This window comes from Musca domestica, unplaced genomic scaffold (genome assembly GCF_030504385.1).
Source record: "Musca domestica strain aabys unplaced genomic scaffold, Musca_domestica.polishedcontigs.V.1.1 33, whole genome shotgun sequence".
NCBI lineage: Eukaryota > Metazoa > Arthropoda > Insecta > Diptera > Muscidae > Musca > Musca domestica.
The window spans coordinates 7,811,713-7,824,236 of NW_026712312.1; positions in this window are offsets into that span (position 1 = coordinate 7,811,713).

Consider the following 12,524-nt stretch of genomic DNA (forward strand, 5'->3'; position numbering starts at 1 on the left):
AGCCTTTGCTTCCTGGTTTCGTTATCGATTCTTCGGATTATAAATTCATTTAGCCCTTTCTATCTGTCGATTGATTATCATTTAATCTTGCAATCATTTACAGAGTTCGATTTCTCATCAAAGAGCTTAATATTTAACGTGGATAAAATCGGAAAATATTTAGTTGACAAAACCGACCAAGAAAGGCGATTTCGGAAAATATTTGCCCCAATTTATATATATGAATGGAAAACTGTGTTGTTTGTGGAGACTGCGTATTTGAGCCACAGCTATTTGCGGTTAACATTAAAGTATTCGGAACGCAGGCACCCCAGGCTTGTTCTGGGATGTTCAAAATTAAACGGGGCCGAACTTTTTTATACCCTCCACCATTGCGAAAAAGAAAAATATGTTTTTTATTTTCTATACATTTTTTTGAGATATCATTTTAAAATGGCAAATTTTAAAAATATAATCCGAAAAGATCAGTTTCTGTAAGACAATTATTGCTCATTAAGACTATTGTAAATTGTGTCAAGAAATCCATCAAATAACCAATATGCTGGTAATCACTAGAAACAACCCCAATGAAATATCTGACTCAATTCATAAAAATGTCGAATATCGAGGGAGATGATATAATATGTAATATCTGCGAGAAATATCATATGGGGGCTATACGCAATCATAGGCCTATTCACACAATTTTTTGTCAGAGTCATAGGAACCTATTAAGAGCTTCACGTATCAGAGAAAATGTCAGAAAACACAAAATATCGGGAGGTATCGTTATACGGGGTCTCATTATATAGTGTCTTTAGTCTAAGTGTACCTATTTACACAATTTTTTATGTCAGATTCATAAGTGGCTATCGAGAACTTCACATATTTTATTCCAGACAAATCCATTGTAAAATGTGGTCAAAATCATCAAAATATCCATATCATAGATCTATGTTAACTAAAGTACCAGAAATGAACTTCATGAGCTTCCTATCTTAATTCGTTTGGACGCTAGCGTGATTAAAACAGACGGACAGGCGTATGGACGGACAGGGCCAAGTTTTCTTAGGTTTTTACATTGCTCAAGAATATTATATATTTATAGGGTCTAAAATCATAATTTCGATGAGTTACAAATGGAATGACAAACTTATGCTATGTATGTGGAGAGTTTTAAAACAGAAATGCGACACGCTTTGGTATACATCTCATCATCTATTTATCTTCTTCATCTATTTATCTATCTATATATTCACCCCTTCAAGAAAACTAAAAAAATCAGGTAATGAAAATCCGGAAGCTTCTTAGTTTTCCCCATTCCCCCAAAAAACTCTAATGAAATTCTCAGGAATTCGCGTAACATGAAAATTATTTCTGTTTATTTACTTTGGAAGATGTGAAATTGATTTTATGACCATAAATACACCGCAACACTCCTGGGCTCTATCATAACAAAACCCCTTTGATCGATCTCTATTTGTAGCATAGAGGTGGCGGAGTGTATCGTTTAATGTTGCTAACCAGAGTTCACTGCAGCACATTGTTAATCCAACATTTTTTTTTTTTTTTGGAAGAACACAATGATGCCGCTCATATTCCATTGAATTCGATGTTTGTTAATGAAAAACATTAATGCCACATAAAAGTAACCGCATTAGCATCAACAGCAGCAGCAGCATCTGCCGACTTCTTAAATAGCCGATCGATTGATCGATCAACCAGTTATTTTTGCTACTGTTTCGAGATTTGTTTTATTGCACTGACAACATTAAAATCAAACAACACAAAAAAACCCGGGGAACAAGAGAACAATAGAAGCAAACGATGTCCAGAACTATCAAACCATTTAGAGAGTTTTATGACTCTCTCCACACTGGAGTGGAGTGTGTGAGCCCCGATCTGTGGTATGAGTGTGTGTGTATGTGTTTCAATTACGCCCTCAAAGCCAAAAGGCCAAGTAAACACTTTTTCAAGGAGTTGGACCTGAGGCAATGTCGTGTGAAAATTGATGTTCCTTTGTCTGGCTCTCCTGTTATTTGCGTACCACATTCACACGTTTTTGACAAGTGTTCTTTGGCCTGTTATTCGAGATGTCAGAAGTTGGGCATTTGAAAGGCCAAACAGAACGAAAAAACAAACTCTGGTTAGAAAATTCACATTGTTCTTTAGATGAGTTTTATGAGTTTCATGAGTTCGTCGTTTCATATTTGTTTTTGTTTCCAAAATTTTGACGTTAATAAATGTCAGAATTTATTTCTGTTGTGCAGAGATTCTTTTAACTTTGTGATGGGAAACTTTGAGAAATGCTAGCTCGACTCAATGTGGCCGATGTACATGTTCGTTATTGCCTGTTTGTTTTCTTAATGCTCTTGTGAGTGCCTTGATGATGGACAAGGGCTTCTTCCCAAACACCAATGGGATTTTGTGTGGGTTGTGTTGCTCTGTGTGAGTATGTGTGTGAGTTTGAATCTCTCGTTTTGGCCGATGATTACTTTATTTGTTTTTCCAAGCTGATATATGAGCTGCTTGAAAATGGGTAGAATCTTCTTTGACTGAGTTGTTTTACACTTTGTCTTTTTGAAGGGCCCATCGAACCTTTGGACAAGTGCCATTCAATATTAATTGCTGTCTATTGCGTATAATTACCTTGGAGGCGTTGCACTGTCTCTAATTTTAGTTGCATCCACCGACAACTTCTTTGGTGGCATTAAACCGTCAACTAATCTGGGAATATTTTTGTGATGTGATGTTCATTATCTCACGATGAGGGGAAGGTGCAGATGTACTGTTGAAAATAACTTCCGTTTCTATATTTCTCTATTGAAGTCTAAGTGTAATGAAAAGAGGACAATTGAAGCGGAAGGAAATAATTGCAGTTAAATCAATAAAACGAATGATTTTCGATGGTGTCAACAAATTTGAGAACATTTTTTAATTTAATTTAAATTTTTTTATACCCTCCATCTTGGAAAGGAGGGTATATTAACTTTGTCATTCCGTTTGTAACATCCCTAAATATTCGTCGTTTGTAACATCCCTAAATATTCGTAATCAGCATCTGTCTGTCCGTCTGTCTGTTGAAATCACGATACAGAAATCATTATTTGACGTAGAGCGTCAAAATTTAGCAGAATAATTTGTATTGTGTCTAGGATGGTTGGTATTGAAAATGAGATATATTGGTCCACGTTTTGGAATAGTCCCCATATGACGGTACCTCCCGATATTCGGTATTTTGATGATTTTTGCCACACTTTTTTACGGATTTGTCTGAAAATTGGTATTTGTAGGTCAAAATGGGTCCTAGTTCGTGTGGCAAAACATTGTATGTATAGATCCACGCGTTGGTATAGCCCCTATATAACGGTACGTCTCAATATTCGGTATTTTGAGGATTTTTGTCAGATTTTATCATGGATTTGTCTAAAAATTGGTATTTGTTGGTCATAATGGGTTCTAGCTCCGGTGGCGAAACATTGCATGTATAGGTCCACGTTTTGGTATAGCCCCCATATAACAGTACCTCCTGATATTCGGTATTTTGATGGTTTTTGTCACATTTTTTTCACGGATTTGTGTAAAAATTGGAATTAATTGCTCATTATAGGTTCTAGCTCCGTCGGCGAAACATTGTATGTATAGGTCCAGGTTTTTGTGTAGCTCTATATAGCGGTACCTCCCGGTATTCGGTATTTTGATAATTTCTGCCACATTTTCCCACAAATATGTCTAAAAATTGGTATTTGTGGGTCACAATTGGTTCTAATGTTTCCATTACCTTAAGGTGGAGGGTATTAACAGTTCGGCCTTCGGAACTTAAAGTTTTGTTACTTGTTTTTAAATTAAATTATATTTTTTTTTAATTTCCCCGTACGAAAATTCGACCCACATTTTAAGTTTTTAAAATTTTAACTTTTTGAGGTATTGGCCTCCGAAGAAGTGGATGAAATTAGTTCATATTTAAACACAAATAAATACTGGACAGAAATGAAGACTAACGTCCTAAAGACGAACTACATAAAACAAGTTCAAATAAGAGGCGGATCTTAAACTTCGATAAAAACCTTTTTGGGATATTTACCTTCTAAAGGCATACGTGTGAAGGTACATTGTGAGGAATGTGAGATGGGAAATCCCATTTTCCACCATCTTAGCCATAGGTCCTAGTTTGGCTTAAATTTTACAAATGTCTGTTGGAGTAGGCTTATCCCGTCAATTTCAATGGCCGACATAAATTTAATACAAATATTTCGTAAATTTTGATCGCTTTATAAAAATTTACGATATTCATTTCCAACAATATATATATATATATATCTCATCTTCACACCAGATCTTGTGCTAATAGAAATATGTTTGAAATTCGAAGAGAGTCGGATGCTCATCCGAAATTTTGACCCGTTTTGGGGGAGGTACTTGATGGAGTGGACCGATATTTTCCATATTCGCACCTGACCAAACACTGAAAAAATATTGGGATTTGCAAAGTTTGCGCAAAATTGGGTGCTCTTTTCTTGTTCAATAAGGCAATTTTTTTTTGTATTAATTTTTTACGGGAGGTACCAGAAGTACTGGACCGATATCCATCTCCGAACTCGATCTAAGTTTGATAATAATACTAATAATACTAGTACTGAGTTTGAACGAAATCGAATACTCCCTTCGAGGGTTATCGTGCGTGAGATGAACTCAAATTTTTCTGAAAAGGATTTGGTCTAAAGAGACTTAGGATTTGACATGAGGCACGTTTTGGCCGTATTAAATGATTTATACAATCTGTATCCATATGGGTATAAACAACTTATAAAGTATCAGTCGGTTTTGCCGACAGATGTATACTTTCAGTCTGGCGTTACTGCTTTGTTTCGCAAGTTATGAGAGATATAAAAACTGACACTCTGTGAGGTAGGTACCAGAAAGGGTAGGCCGATGCATCCCATCTTCACACCAAATCTTATATTGGTAGAAATATTGGGATGTAAGATGTATATGTTGTATAAGATGTATAAGAGTTATAATTATTCAAAAATTTGACTCTTTGTGGGGGAGATACTTGATGGAGTACCGCCGATATTTTTCATTTCTGCACCTGACCTAGCACCAACGAAAATATTGAGATTTGCGAAGTTTCATCAAAATCGAATTATGCTTTCTCTTTCTATGAGGTAAATAATTTTCTTTGGAAAAGTTGACCTTTTGTGGGGAGGTACCACACATCGGATACTCCGAGTTATCGTACGCACCAGCCAGACAGCAAGACAGACGGATGGACAGACCGAATTCAAATGTCTTGAAACGGATTTGGTCCAAAGAGACCTTGGGTTATTTCGACTAGGAACGTTTTGGCCGTATCAAATAATTTATACCCTCTCGAACCATATGACTGAGAGTATAAAAACGTACAACTTTTTTGGTTTAATGCCAAAAATGAAGTTCATCTAGAAAATATATGTGCGTACAAGAAAAATTTGTAATTTTTGCCCTTATTTTTTGTGATGGATACGATAATCCTCTCGAGACCATCACCATAAGATTTTAGTTTGAGAAGTAGGCTTGTTATAGGAGGTTGTTTTGGAAATATGTACTAAGTGTAAGAACTATACTAAGTGGTTTTAAATTTGGAAAAATTTGTACCAAATAAAAGGATAGAGCTGGGTATTTGAAGTGTTGGTGGTTGAGCTAAAATAAAGTTTTTGAAATAGGTGCTAAAAAATACAAAATGGTACTAAATTGGGTATATGGGTAAGGAATAGAATTACAAATCCAAAATTTGGCAATGGGGTTACTTTTTCTTGAGATGGAGTTGAGATATCGAGGTGGTTTTTTTGGATATGTACGAAAAAGTACTAAAAGTATAATATTTGGTATTTGAGTCAGGGAAAGAGCTGGAAGTCTGGCATTTGGAATGATGGACTAGGTGCTTTATAGTAGAGACAAGTCGAAGGATTTTTGATAATTCAAAGAGTAAGGGTACCAGAAGTAGTAACAATTATCTATTAAAATGCAAACGATATAATTTTTGTGGTGCCCTAGTCTTTCACAATCATATTCTTCTCTCCGTAGATCAGTCGCCTTTGTGTCTCTTTTATCTCAAAATGAAAAATAGTTAATCTAATCTTTGATATTATTTTCATTACCAAATAGACCGCACGGAAATAAAAGAATCTAGTTTTTATTTATTGAAACCACTTTGAACGACATGTTGTTCACGTCGAATAAAATCAGTTGCCAATTAATCTTCAGTTGTGTGACATCTTTGTTAGAGACCCACAAAATTCGCTTTGACTGAATTTCTTGAGTAATAAAGCCATTTCTACCTCATTATTCATGAAGTTCATTCAAATTTACATGATTACATTTCTGAATAGTTGTGCTTTTAGATAAAATCCAATTGATGTCTTATTCACAGCAGACACAAAAAAACGAAACATATTTCGGTGGGAAAATTAGCCGCGCTTATTAATCAAGCTAATCCAATGATGTGACAACAACTCTGAGACTGTAATGCTTTTAGCGTTTGCTTAAAATATTTCCATCTGTATTTGGCATCGAATCGGTTTCCAAGTTGAAACGCCATCATTATTTATTTGGCACCATGTGCGGTCGTTCCGTCGATCGATCGGTCGTCGCACGCAACCCCATTTAGTGAATTATTTAATCGAACATCTCTCACGGTGGTATTTTATGTTTTTCGTTAAATTTTGAAATATTGTCTCAATTTTAATTAAATTTAAATTCATTGCTTTGCAATTTTTCAATGTGTCAAATGTGTGTGTGTTTGTTGCGTGAGCTATGTGGCCAAAAACAGTCATCAGTTGCTGACCGCTACTACATATCATGGACATCATCGATGTGAGATTGTGTGTTCAGGGTTGCCGCAATGCGCAATACTGGCATATTTTAACAGATTTTTAAGATGATTTTTAGATTTAGAAATAGGTTCAATGCACATAAAAAAGGTAAATATGTGTCCATATCGACACACTCATTACCCCCACCATTAAACGGGAAGTATATTGAATTTGTAATTCTGTTTGAAAAAATATCTTTCGAATAGTTAAAGTATTCATAAACAGTGTTAAAATCTCTGTCGAGTTCTTCATTCCCTACTGCTGAAATCAGAACTTTGAGATTTTCCACTGGGATATTTAGTATTGAAAATGGATTATATAGGTCTACGCTTAGGAATAGCTTTCATATGTTGGTAGATCATGATTTTTGCTATATGGCGGTTTTCAACCAAATCTGCTTCTATTTGACATTTCGGGTTCTCTTTGGTTAATCTACCCACAGACCACCCCCAAAAATCTACATATATAAAATGGTAGTGAAATTACTGAATGACCGAGAACCAAGTCCCAGACACAAAGGCTGAAGCTTAACATTTTGCACGAGGGTCAGAATGAGCTAAAATTCTGAAATTTGAAATGAGATTAAATGATAGAGTAAAGAAAATTTCCACGAGGGTCAGCCCTGGTGCGTAGGCCTCTGATAAGGCTGTGTTTTTTGGAAACTCGTATTAAAAGGGTGCAAGACGTACTAATATGCACTAGAAATACTTCGTATTGGACAAATTAAATGAGCTAGAATTTCGAAACTTGGAATAAGAATCACTGATGAAGTGCAGTATAGGTGTACCAAAGTGTTTTTGAAATGTCGAACCCTAAGGTTACGAAAACTTCTAAAATAGTACTAAACTTCTAAAATGGTACCATTTGCTATTATGTGTACGAATAGAGCTAAAAACTTGAAATTTCGTATGAGAATCAAGGTTGGTTTTGGAAATGTGTACTAGGTGTGCGAACTGTACTAAATTTGTAAAAGTTTGGTTTGGGGTAAACGGATGAAGCTGGAATTTTGATTTTTTTATTGAATTTCTGATAAAGAGGTGGTTTTGAAAATGTGTACTGCAAGTGCACGAAAAGTACTAAATATTGGGTATTGGTATTGGGTGAAGGGGTAAGGTTGAAATCCCAAAATTTGATATTGATGTCTCTGTTAGTATCTGGAACTGAGATATGGAGGTGGTATTGGTAATGTGTACTATAATTGTACGATGCGCACTACATTAAAATTAATTTAGCACAATTTGGTATTGGGTGAACTAATAGTGATTGAATTCTGAATTCTGGACATGTGGAGGTGATTTGAGAAATTTGTAGTACACATTTCTCAAATCACCTGCGGGAAAAGTACTGAATGGTGCTAAATTTGGTATTGGGTAAAGCGATAGAAATAAAATTCTGAAATTTGGTATTGAGATTTTTTATGGTATCTGTGTTTGAGATTTGGCAGTGATTTGAAAATGAGTCCTACATTTGTACGAAAAGTACTAAATGGTACTAAATTTGGTATTGGGTGAAGGGACAAGGTTGCAAATCCACAAATTTGATACTGAAGTCTGGAGGTGGTTTTGGAAATGAGCACTGCAATAGTACGAAAAGTTCTAAATTGTACCATATTCGGAATTGGGAGAAAGGATAGGTCTGAAATTTGATATTTAGTTAACTTGTGGTATTAGAGGTATAGATTTCGAAGAGAGCTTGAAAATATGTACTAATTGATACTAAATTTGGTGAAGGGATAAAGCTGAAAATCTAAAATTTGATATTTATATTACTGTCGGAAACTGTTTGGCAATTTGGAAATTCGTTTCATATTTGTACGATAAATACTGAATGGTTCTATATTTGCTATTAAGTGAAGAAATACAAAGTCAAACATCAAACATTTTCTTAATTTTCGAATTGGTTACCTTTGGTACAAATTATGGCTTTCAAACAGCCAATGAAACCGTCACACGCTGCCCGAATGTTGCTTTGCGATATTTTGGCCCATTTCCAGCGAAGCGCTTGCTTGAGGTGATCGACACTTGGGTATTTTTTAGTGCCAACCTTGCTTTCCAAAATGCTCCAGACACAATAGTCCAACGGATTGGTACACGGAGATTTTGGTGGTCATCGTGGATGGGAAATGAATCGAGGAACCTCATTTTGTAACCGTTTTTGGGTGGCGCTGGCCGAGTGCGATGGATTGGAATGTCCTGTTGGAATGTCCAAGGTCTGCAGCTAAAATTTTTCCGTGCCCAAGGCTTTAATACACCCCCAGAATATTTTCGCGATAATATTCGGTATTTATTCTGATGCCACGGTCGATTAATACGAGCGGATAGCGACCACCGGTTGTTATGGCGGCCCACACTATCACCATGGCCGGCGCTTAAGTTCTGGTGGCCAACAGAAGGTGCACATTTTCAGCTCACCTCTTTGACAAGTAAACACGATTATTTTGTTTGTTTACAATCTGCTTGACAACGAATGTATTCTCATCGGAAAAAACAAATTCGGCAGTTCACCACTTTCAGCCAAGCGAAGCAACTCTTTAGCTCTTTTGGGTCTATTTTCTTTTAGTTGCGGTGTAAGTTTCTTTAAAACATGGTTTATGCAGTTAAAATCATGGGAGGTAACCCTGCTTCGAGCAACGACAATGAGAGTGGACTCTGTCGCCACAGTCAACTTTGGCAATAAAACAACAAATGCAAAATTATGTAAATACCAACAAATCTCTGGCACGTTCATATATATCATTGATGATGATACCACTAAGACTACAAACCAATATCTCGCTCTCTCTCTCCCTGCTTTCGGTTCTATGAATAAAACGAGTGATTTACGGTTCCAAATAAATTTCAACGTTAATTAAGACATTTTTATTGGGTTTTTCTAATTAATTATAATTAAGTCGTTTAAGGTAAACAACAACAGCAATAAACGGCGGCTAAAAAAAACAAAAAACACATCGCTACCGTATTTAAATGAGCAGCTACCGATCATCGACCACCACCGCCGCGGCCCAAAACTACACAGATTCATTTCGAAATAATTAATTTTAATGGATTTTTCTAAAACGTTGATGTTGATAGTCGAACAACGGAAATATTTAAAGTAATCCAATTTCATTTCGATTTCATTGCCTCTTAGCTAATGGAGTTTTAAGTCACCCATCCATTTGGACGTGGAGTAATGGGGAAACTTAACTGATTTTTTTAAGCGCATTCATTTAGGGACTTGTGATTGATTAGAAGAAATTAAAAATTTGAAAATATTTCTGTAGCTTTCTATTCAATTAAGAATCGTTAAAAAACTGTTTTGATGACATAATGAACTCTTGAATGCATTCATATGTTGCCCTGCATAGGAGAACGAACCTAAGGATATATTTGTGTGTATAGGCGACTTTATCATGCACTATGCAAATTTCGACCCATATATGTTTTTTTTTTATATTTCACATTTCAGCTATTGTTTCATGCCTCATTCTTATCCTTGTTTTGTTTAGGTCTTGCTTTGGTTTTTAGGCGTCTTAAATAAAATTCAGTGGTTTTTATTATAGGCATATCAAAGGACTAACAAGTCCTGCAATATTTCCAAACATTTTTTTTTCAAACGAGCTGCTATTTTTAATTTTGCAATGCTCCGATTTCAAAATATCGTTTTGTTTATTGCTATTTTTCACATGCCTAATGAGGATATTTGACTCGTTGTTTCTAACCAAATCGACATAATTACATACATTCGACTGGGGTGGAGGGTAAAAACCCGGCATGTGATGAACTTCATTAGAGCGTTACGGCCGATAATATTTCGCATAATTTCTCTATGGTTTATTTATTTATTTTTCTATCTTCCACCTTTTTTCATTCATGTGATATGATTAGACTCTGCTAGACGTCAATCGCATATCACATGTAGCTGATTTTATTTTCGTAATAAAGGCGTAATTAATACGACTTGAAATTTCATTGGAATACCCATCTACACATGCCGCCTCAACGAAATACAACACATGTGATTTTTGGTTTTTAATGGCCCATCTAATATTTAGTCTTTAAATTAGAAAATATTTCAGTGCTTTTTTTATTATTTGTTAATAATTGATGGCTTTTTGCGGATTGGCAACAGATTGATTTCAAATTTAATATTAAATTTAAATATGACGTTTTATAAATACGAGAAATAGAATTTCATTTTTTTTTTAATTTGGATAATGACTCTAACTGGGAATTCTTAATTTGCAACACGTGCATAAATATCTGGAAGGTACTAATAATGCCCACTTATGAAATAGCAAGTTAGAAAGTATCAGTCGGCTTAACGACAGATATATTGTCCGCAATCTATTTTTTTTCCATCAGCGTTATTATTATTTGAAAGATAATTAGTATCATCCTTCTGCTGTACAAATGTGGTTGTGCATACGCTGGAAAATATCGCGACATCACTTTGAAAATCATGGTAAGGTTGCAGAATAGGTGTGAACGTCATTTTGGGGGGTACAGAAACCCCGCAGGCATTCATTGAAAAGCTAATACATCCAATACAAGTCGCTGTTTGGTGTGCATGTCTGTCCAGATATATAACTGAATCATTTTTCTTCTAAAAACAAAGTGTGGGCGTTACATTCTCAGGTCATGTTGAAGGAATTTTTGTTCACAAAAATTGAAGAGAATATTGGCAAAAATTTGGTTTCAGTATTGGACGGCGCTACGTGCTATATCCTTTTTATATATCCTAATCATAGGGTTCGGCCTATGTTTCTTTTTTTATTTTGCTATCATTTCTAATCCACTCGTCCGACAGCTGTTAACATTTTTCTAGTGACATTATTATTATTCCACTAAAAGCGTACAAAAGCATTTCGGTGAGAATTTTCCAGAAAAGAAGTTATTCGTGATGGAATTCAAGCGTGATAGTGTGTTTTATTTATATTTGTCTGCAAAACCACAAGTAGCTATCGTTAGAGAAATCAAGCATTGAAATGTGAACAAATCTTTTGTGTATCGTACCATCGTTTGTTACCGTGATACTGGTAGCGTAGCCCGACGTCAAGGAAGTGGACGGAAGAAAACAGAAACATCAGCAGAAATGGTTCGAAAAGTAAAGAAGCGCCTTGATCGAAACCCGCGTCACAGTGGCCGGAAAATGGTTCGTAAGCTGAGCATATCGCAATATTCCATTCGGCAAATATTAAAAAATGATCTCGGGATAAAGCCATTGAAATTCCAAAAAGCCTAAATCTAACACCGCAACAGAAAAAAAATAGACTCAAAAGAGCTAAAGAGTTGCTCCGCTTGGCCGAAAGTGGTGAACTGCCGAATTTGGTTTTCTCCTATGAGAAAACATTAATTTTCCAGCAGTTTGTAAACAAACAAAATGATCGCGTTTACTTGCCAAAGAGTTCAGCTGAAAATGTGCACCTTCAGTTGGTCACCAGAACTTAAGCGCCGGCCATGGTGATTGTTGGGCTGCCATAACAGCCGATGGTCGCTCTCCGCTCGTATTAATCGACCGTGGCATCAGAATAAATACCGAATATTATCGCGAAAATATTCTGGAGTGTTTATTAAAGCCTTGGGTACGCAAACATTTTGTCCGCAGACCTTGGACATTCTAACAGGACTCAGCACCATCGCACTCAGCACGCGCCACCAAAGAATGGTTACACAATGAGGTTCCTCGCTTCATTCCCAGCGCACAATGGAT